Genomic DNA, 9,611 nt, shown 5'->3' on the forward strand with positions numbered 1-9,611 from the left:
ATCTCTTGTCAAGTGGAAGAGGGAGGTTTACGTAAAGGTGAGGCATGAAGGCTCAGTTCGGGCACTTGAGAATTACAAGTTAGCCAGGAAGGGCCTGAAGAGAGAGCTAAGAAGAGCCAGGAGGGGACATGTGAAGTCTTTGGCAGGTAGGATCAAGGAAAACCCTAAAGCTTTCTATCGGTGTTTCAGGAATAAAAGAATGACTGGAGTAAGATTAGGGCCAGTCAAGGACAGCAGTGGGATGTTGTGCGTGGAGTGCGAAGAGAAAGGAGAGGGGCTAAGTAAATATTTTTCATCAGTATTCACACAGGAAAAGGACAATGTTGTCGGGAGAATACTGAGATACAGGCTAATAGACGAGACAGCATTGAGGTTCACAAGGAGATGTTAGCAACTCTGGAAGGTGTGAAAATAGATAAGTCCCCTGGGACAGATGGGATGTATCCTAGGATTCTCTGGGAAGCTAGGGAGGAGATTGCAGAACCTTTGGCTTTGATTTTCATGTCGTAATTATCTTCAGAAATAGTGCCAGAAGACTGGAGGATAGCAAATGTTGTTCAAGAAGGGGAGTAGAGACAACCCTGGTAATTATAGACCAGTGAGCCTTACTTTGGTTGTGGGTAAAGTGTTGGAAAGGATTGTCAGAGATAGGGTTTATAATCATCCAGAAAGGAATAATTTGATTAGGGGTAGTCAAAATCGTTGTGTGAAGGGTCGGTCGTGCCTCAAAACCTTATTGAGTTCCTTGAGAAGGTGACCAAACAGGTGGATGAGGATAAAGCAGTTGATACGGCGTATATGGGTTTCGGTGAAGCGTTTGATCAGGTTACCCATGGTAGGCTGTTGCAGAAAATACTGAGGCACGGGATTGAGGGTGATTTATTGGTTTAGATCAGAAATTGGATAGCTTTAAGAAGACAGAGGGTGGTGGTTGATGGGAAATGTACATCCTGGAGTTCAGCTACTAGTGGAGTGCTGCGAGCATCTGTTTTAGGGCCAATGATGTTTGTCATTTTTATAAATGAGCTGGATGAGGGCATAGACAGATGGGGTAAATTTGCGGTTAACACTAAAGTCAGTGGAGTTGTGGATAGTGCAGAAAGATGTTGCAGGTTACAGAGGGACATAGACAAGCTGCAAAGATGGGCTGAGAGGTGGCAAATCTAGTTCAATGCAGAGAAGTGTGACATGATTCACTTTGGAAGGAGTAACAGGAATACAGAGTACTGGGCTAATGGTAAGATTCTTGGCAGTGTGAATGAGCAGAGAGATCTCGGTGTCCATGTACATAGATCGCAGGAAGTTGCCACCCAGCTTGATAGGGTTGTGAAGTACCGGGTGTTAGGTTTTATTGGTAGTAGTTTGAGTTTTGGAGCCATGAGGTCATGCCGCAGCTGTACAAAGCTCTGGTGTGGCCGCTCTTGGAGTATTGTACACAATTCTGGTTGCCACATTATAGGAAGGATGTGGAAGCATTGGAAAGTGTGCAGAGGAGATTTACCGGGGTGTTGCCTGGTATGGAGGGAAGGCCTTACGACAAAAGGCTGAGGGACTTGAGGCTGTTTGCATGAGAGAAAAGAAGGTTAAGAGGTGACCTAATAGAGACATACAAGATAATCAGGGTATTAGATAGGGTGGACAGTGAGAGCCTTTTTCCTCGCATGGAGATGGTTAGCATGAGGGGACATAGTTTTAAACTGAGGGGTGATAGATAGACGACAGATGTCAGAGGTAGGTTCTTTACTCAGAGAGTAATAAGGAGGTGGAATTTTCGGCCTGCAACAGCAGTAGACTCGCCAAGTTTAAGGACATTGAAATCGTAATTGGATAAACATATGGATGATAATGCAATAGTACAGGTTAGATGGGCTTCAGTTTGGTTTTACAGGTCGGCACAACATCGAGGGCCAAAGGACCTGTGCTGCACTATAGTGTTGTATGATCTATGTTCTAGAGCACCAGGATAAATGGGATCTTCTCTGCATGGTGCTCTGAAGCGAGCAAGATGCTGCAATTTTCAGTTCTTGGGAACCAGAAACAGAATGTAATATAGCAAAATTCCCAAATGACATTTAAACAGTTGGTAATGCAGGCTGTGATGGGGAGCTACAGAGTGTCCAGATGAATATTAAGTAAAAAGAAGCAAAAGAACTGTGGATGCTGTAAATCAGGAGACAAAACAAAGTTGCTGGAAAAACTCAGGGGGCCTGGCAGCACCTATGGAGGAGAAAACAGAGTTCACCTTTCGGTTCCGGTGACTCTTCCTCAGAATGGCTCCGAGGAAGGGTCAGCAGACACAAAATGTTAACTGTGTTTTCTCCTCCCTTGATGCTGCCAGACCTGCTTAGCTTTTCCAGCAGCTTTGTTTTTGTTACAGATGGATATTGAGAGTTTAGGAGAATGGGCCAGAATTTGGCAGATGGAGTTTAATGTGGATAAGTGCAAGGTGTTCTATTTTGGACAGAAAATTAAAGGATAAATTCCTCTTTATTTGGAAGCAGATTCAAAGTGTGTGAATGATGAAGAATTTAGGTGTCTCTGTGTATGAAAATCAAAGGAGGTGTGCAGGTGCAGGATACAGTAAGAAAGGCAAATGAATCCCTTGCATTTATTGCAAAAGAACTGCATTATAAAACAAAAAAAAGGTTGTTACAATCAGGCTTTGTCGAGGCCACGCCTGGAGTATTGTGTCCTGTTTTGGTCTCCTTACTTATGAAGGATGTGGTTGGCACTGGGGTCTGTTCAGAAGAGGTTTAGCACTTTGATTCCAGGGATGAAAGGATTGTCATATGATGAGAGGTTGAATAGCTTGGGCTTCTACATCGCTGGAGTACAAAAGAATAAGGGAGGATCTGATTAAGGTGTATGAAATGCTGAAGGATGTTGATAATGTGGAGATTGGCAACATGTCCTCTTATGGGACCAACTCGCCTTGAACAATTTGTCAGAGATACAGAATTAGAAGAGGCAGGTTCAAAATTGACATAAGATGAAACTACTTCTCTCAGAGTGTTGTGAATGTGGAACTTACTGCCCCAGAGTGCAGTGGAGGCAAAGTCAATCAACAGTTTCAACAAATAAAGAAATGGGTTTCTAACGAAAAGTGGGACAAAGGGCTGTGGGGAACAGGCAGGAAAGTTAAATTGAGGCAGGATAAGATTAGCTATGATCATATTAAGAATCACAGTGGATTCCAAGGGTTGAATTGCTACTTCTGCTCTTAACTCCTGTGTTCCAATGTTGTTCCATCTGAAGTTCTTTGGCATTCAGACTTCAGTGAAGGTTGGGGTGGCGGGAGTCGAGGGGTTCAGTTAATGCAGGCTTGTTGGTGTGTGTGGAGCAAGACAGTAATGTGAATACAAAAACGGAATCAGGTCTTGCTGATTGCCAGAGCAGGTCTGTGAACCAGGCGGCCTATTCTCGTTCCTCATTCCTGATGTCTAATTGCCTTGAGTAAACAAAATCGAAATGCCACAGTCAGACAGAAAAGTCCTTAATTAATATGCCAATTTCATAATAAAAAGGCAAATAACCATTTACATCAGAAGTAAAGAGAGGGGACCATTGTTTTGAGTTTTAAAAATTATTTTCTGCACTGTAGAGGGGGAATTGGGTGATGGGACTGCACAACACGTCAACATTGTCACAAATTGGCAGTGTGGATATGGAGTAATAGTATTATATTGTCAATTCCAAAGGAGCTTTGTTTTATTTTTGTTCATTCAAAGGATGACAGTGTTACTTGTTAGGCCGTGATTTATTGCACATTCCTAATTGCCCAGAGGGCAGTTGAGAGTTGGTCTGGAGTCACACGTAGGCAGAACAAGTAAGAATGGCAGTTTCTTACCCAAAAGGGGATTAGTAAAAAAAATGGGCTTTCCCAGCAATCGGTAATGGGTTTGTGGTCATCATTAGACTCTTAATTCCAGATATTTGTTGTATTCAAATTCAACTACCTGCCATAGTGGGATTCTTACACAGGTCTCTAGAACATTACCTGGATCCCTGCACTAACAATCCAGTGATAATACCAAGAGGCCATTGTCACCCCCGAAAGCAGGCAATTTATATATTCTGATTGTATTATGGAAGAAGGTAAACATTGAAAATCTTAGAAGGGGGAAATACGAAGAACACATGAGTTGAGAAAGAGATGTTGCTGTGTCAAGTGAACATTAAAAAATTGGTGTATGAAGCACAGTAGGAAAAATGTGTCTGTGTTCGAACATGTTGAAGGTTTGAATGGAAAATCTGTGTATTATTTCAAATGAGAGATTGCAAACATGAGGTAGAGAGGAACCAGAAACCTGTGTGAGAAAATAAAACTTTGCATGTACATCAGGTTTTTAGGGAGGCAATGCAAATGCTGAAACATTCCAAAACAGAATGCTTTCAGAAATAGGGCAGTTTTTGGACAGTTTTCCGGAGTAATGGTGAAACTGCATTGAGAGAGCTGTGGGTATGATGAAATCGGAAGCCACACAGAGATGATTGATTGAATTGATTCCTGTGAGAAGTATTTGTCTTCGGAGGAAATCATGACCAGACTGGCTCTGGATTTATTGGACTTTAGACAAATGACACAAGGTCTTGTTTAATCCCAAAATATTCCGAGCAGTCTTTTCAAGTTGAATGCTGAAACAATATTTCAATTTGTGCAAGACATTACTACCAGTGGATGGAATGTAAAACTGGAGAATATCTCAGACATTGGTGATTTATTTTCTTGACTGTTTCAAAGGATTGTGTGTTTACAGAAGTCTTTCCAGAGGGAGATGGAAAACGTTGAATATTCTTAAGGGAGAGGCAGACAGATTCTTGACTAAGAATGGCACACTAATGTTATAAGGGGTGGAGAGGAATGTTTATTTGAGGCCATAACCAGATCATTCAAGAGCACATCACACGGAGGATTTGGTTTGACTTTTTTAATCACTTACTCCTGTTCGAAGTTTCTACATTTCTCTTGTCTTTAGATACCGGAAAATAGTGAGAAAATTCACATGGCCACGAAGGCTCTCTCTTTCAGAATGATGGGTACAACTTCCAAATACAATTTTTAAATGGCACTATGAAAATACTCAGGAAAGTTTCATGGTTTTGCAGAAAGGTCAGAGATATAGAACAAAGTTAAAATCTCATTAAAACTACTTTATTAACCAGATTGGGCTGAATATATGTCTTTAATAGCACACATTACTTTTATTTGTTCTGGTGAGATGAGTTTCATTGGCAAAACCAGCATTTATTGCTTCTGTCTAATTTCCATTCAGAATATGATGATGAAACCCAGGAACACTAACAGATACGTTTTGTGGAGTGGTTCAGGATTTTGAGCAAGTGATAGCGAAAGGAAAATGATATATATCCAAGTCAGGATGCTGTGTGGTCTTGGAGATTGTAATGCTCAACACTTGATGCTCACATTCTGTGAAAATTGTGCGACTGCATTTTCTGTTTTCAAAACTTAAGGTCAGAGAGTCATTCAGCATGAAAACGGGACCTTCAGCTCAACATGTGTATTCCGGTCAAAAAACAAAACTACATTAATCACACTTACCTTGAAGTCCACAGCCACTAGGCCCTGGCATTTTGAGTGCTCTTCCAGATGCTTCTTAAATGCTGCGTTATCTTTTATTATCTGTGACCTATGCTGTGATTTGGCTTTTTCTTTCAATTTATGCATGAACAGGTTCGCAAATATATCCCACAATATCAAAGACAGTGATTAGTTTAATCGATCAATAGAAAATCAGACGTACATTTTCATTCATATGGGATTTTAACGTTGCTAGACCGGCATTAATTGACCTTGAAAACTTCCAGCTAGAAGTTCACCAAATTGGAAATGTAGGGGACACTACTTCAGAGTACAATGGGATCTTGATCAGATGGGCCAGTGGGCCAAGGAGTGGCAGACAGAGTTTAATTTGAATAAATGTGGGGTGCTGCATTTTGGAAATCAAATTAGGGCAGGGCTTATACTCTAAATGTTAAGGCCCTGGGGATTATTGCTGAACAATTGGTCCTAGCATGGAGTTGCATTGTTCCTTGAAAGTGGAGTCAGAGATAGACAGGACAGTAAAGAAAGCGTTTGGTAAACTTGTTTTTATTGGTCAGTGCATTGTATGTAGTAGTTGGGAGGTCATGTTGCGGCTGTACACTGGTTAAGCCACTTTAGGAATATTGTAGGCAATTCTCATCTCCCTGTTATTGAGAGGGTTCAGTAAAGATTTATAAGAATGCTGCCAGGGTTGGAAGGTTTGAGCTTTAGGGAGAAACTGATTAGGCTTTTGCCTGGAGATTTGAAGGCTGAGGGATGACCTTACTGAGGTTTATAAAGCCAGGAGGGAAATAGATGGGGTAACTAGAAAAGGTGTTTTCATCAGGGTGGGGGAGCCCAAAATTAGATGGTGTGGGTTTAAGGTGAGCTAGAAAAGATTTAGAAGGGACGTCGGGGTAAACCTTTTCACCCAGATGGTGGTGTGTGTGTGTGGAATGAGCTGCATGGGTAAGTGATAGAGTTTGGTACAATTACAATATATGAAAGGATGGGTCTGTGATTAGGAAGAGTTTAGAGGGATATGGGTCAGATATTGGCAAATGGTGCTAGATTTATTTGAGATATGTAGTTGGCATGGGCGAGGTGAAATGAAGGGTCTGTTTCCATTCTTCACAACTTTATGACTCAATGATTTGGTGAATTTCTGATGAATAGTTACATACAGGATATTTGTCACTGGAAGTTGATTATCCCATTGAATATCAAGGTGGGCCTTTTGGATTGCCTCCTGTTGGAGATAATTCCTGCCCCCGCAATATTGAAGGACTGTTATTGTTTGCCATTCATCGGTTAAACCTGAGTGGTGCCCACATATTTCGAAATAAAAACACAGATGACTGCAGTAACTGAGGACTGTGAAACTCTGCTGAGGAATCAGTTTCAGTACAGTTGGGTCACTGATGTTTTCATTCCCTGTCAATATGGCCTGTTTTTGAGCATTGCAATCTTGGGTCAAACAGAAACATTCTTTTCGGAAATGCACATTCGAGTGGCACGAACATGGAACCAGATCAAGGAAACAGCAGTGGAGGGGAGTGGGGATTAAGAACTGGCAGGAAACAAATGCATTCTCAAAATGTGTACATGGGAAGGAGTTGATTCTTCTTTTGAGGAATGACACTGTCACAGCGAAAATACTTTATTCTAATGAAGGAAAAACTGTATTCAGGTTATTGGTTTCATTAAAATAATGGCGACAAACTGCTGGAATAATCTGGCACTGACCATTGAAAAATCCTGGATGTTTTCAGAGATGGCTGGACTTTCCTCGGCTGAGAAAGTGCTGATACTTTGAGAGACGTGGTTTTGAAAAGAACTTTCTGAGCACAGTTGATCAAACAGATAAACAAGAGCCATTGGCTACTACTTCGGAATATATCAGACCTTTCATGGTTGCTACCACATGGAATCATACAACTGATGAAAGGCCCATTGAGGCTGCACCACCAGGTGCTGATACAAGTGCTTTCTAAAGTTTGGGATGTTGCCTGCCTCAGCCTCCCTCCTGAGCAGAGCATTCCAGACACCAAATAGTCTCATCATAAATAGGACAAACGTCTCCTGACAGAATCCGAAGCCCATACCGAAAATTTCTTTGGGATATTATGTGTTCTGTACTTTCACTCTTTATTGTTTCAGCCAATGTTCCAACATCATTTGAAGTGAGATCAGAGTAACTTCCCATGCCACCCGTGTTGCTTCTGTCATTGCGGCATCAAGGACTCTGAACAAAAATGTGCCCGATGCGAATTGGGGAGAATCCTGCACGAGTAATGTCCTCGATTGAACAAAGGGAAAATCAATCTCTGAAAGTTGTCATTCAAGACACATGTCATCCTGGATAGGCATTAAATTGCTGCTCCTTGACTATGAGGTATTGAAAAAAAAAATCACTGAACCCCTTATAAACAACTTTGTGTCTACTTCTGCAGCACTTGGATTAGAAGTGTTTCACGAAGGCAGCTCTATGTTACTTTCTCCAGAGATATTGGTGATGTCAAATAAACTTAGCCTTTGCTCATGCCCACTAAAACCCATGGAGAAGTGTGTCCTATTAGAAAGATCAAGATATTTGATATTTTCACAGTTTAGTCTAAAGTCTCAGAAAGGTAACACTTTGCTAGATGAGTGTAACCCCAACAACATCATAAGTGCATCATGACATTGAGGTAAGGGGCTGCATCGTTTTCAATGAGAGGACTGGTCGTGCAATATCAGTGCCACTGAGTTCAAACTTTTCATGGCTATTTATCTCAATGCAACACGCCATCAATTTTACGGGTGTTTATGAAAAAAATGCCTCAATTAATGGCCATTCACAAATACTTGAGGGTCAACTCAAATGGCAGTTTCACTGTTCTGGTTCAGATCAGACAGTCCAATTGTGGCAGTGCAAAAGAAAGAAAAGAAATGCTGGAATAAAAAAAAATCAAGTCTAGCAGCATCTGCAATGTGATTTTTTCAGAACAGGTTCATAACAGACTAGAAATGTTAACTCAAAACCTGTCTCCAGATGTTGCCTCATCTATTGCATTTCTCCACCAATTTCTGTTCCCATTTCAGATTTCCGTAATCTCCAGTATTTTGCATTTCTTGATGCGCCCAGATGCTTGACATGGTTATATTTGGACATATCATCCATTCCTGTTTCCGTTAGAGCTATTGTGCGGATTACACTTGTATTACATCAGGGTCTGTCTCTTATTTAAGTTCCAAAACAAAATTGCGAATACCCTCCTAAATGCATGAATTTCAGGAAATCGATTTTGATTAAAAATAAATTTTAGAGGCAGCTGCACTCCATGAGACAACAGAAATGGGTTACTCATGGTGGCACAACTTGTGCCTTTCCTGAAAGTGTTTCCCCTCAGGCTCTGAAAACTTTTCATACATATCTCAGAATAATTACAGTGGTCACTCAGCCCATCATCTCTGCACCAGCTGGGGGTGAATGATATCCTGACTATTATGATCCTGTAATCTCCCTATACACCTCACATTCTGAAATCTTTGTCTGCTTCTAATTCTGAATATACTGTGCACATATGAACAATTTTATCATTCTGCACACCGCACGATTAAACAGTGTTTACCTGATATTTCATCTCCTGCATCACATTTAAAATTATCATGGTGTGTTCACATCATTCATTGGCATTCCATCTCCCAAATATAACCTGTTTTCTTACTCTGCATGACATTTCATTCTGTCTGTTAGCATAAGTGTGAGTCATATACTGGCGACATTGGGATCTCACTGTCCTCTTCAGTCTCTACTGCCACTGCCCCCATTCCTCTCTGTCTCCGAACCAATGTCACATTCATTCTGTCCCTGGCTGTCAGTTTAGATTGTGCTCTGAGCTGCTGCCCTCCCACTCTCCCTCACAGACTGAAAGAATCCCTTTTCACCTTCAGTTGCCCTTGGCGCATTTTGGTGTCGAGGCCAGCATAGGGAAACATTGCGTCACATTACACACCGCAGAGTCTGCCAGCCCCACCGCCCCCACAGACACACTCACTCACACACACACACACACGGAAATACACG

The sequence above is a fragment of the Stegostoma tigrinum genome, unplaced genomic scaffold (assembly GCF_030684315.1).
Source record: "Stegostoma tigrinum isolate sSteTig4 unplaced genomic scaffold, sSteTig4.hap1 scaffold_86, whole genome shotgun sequence".
Classification (NCBI taxonomy): Eukaryota; Metazoa; Chordata; class Chondrichthyes; order Orectolobiformes; family Stegostomatidae; genus Stegostoma; species Stegostoma tigrinum.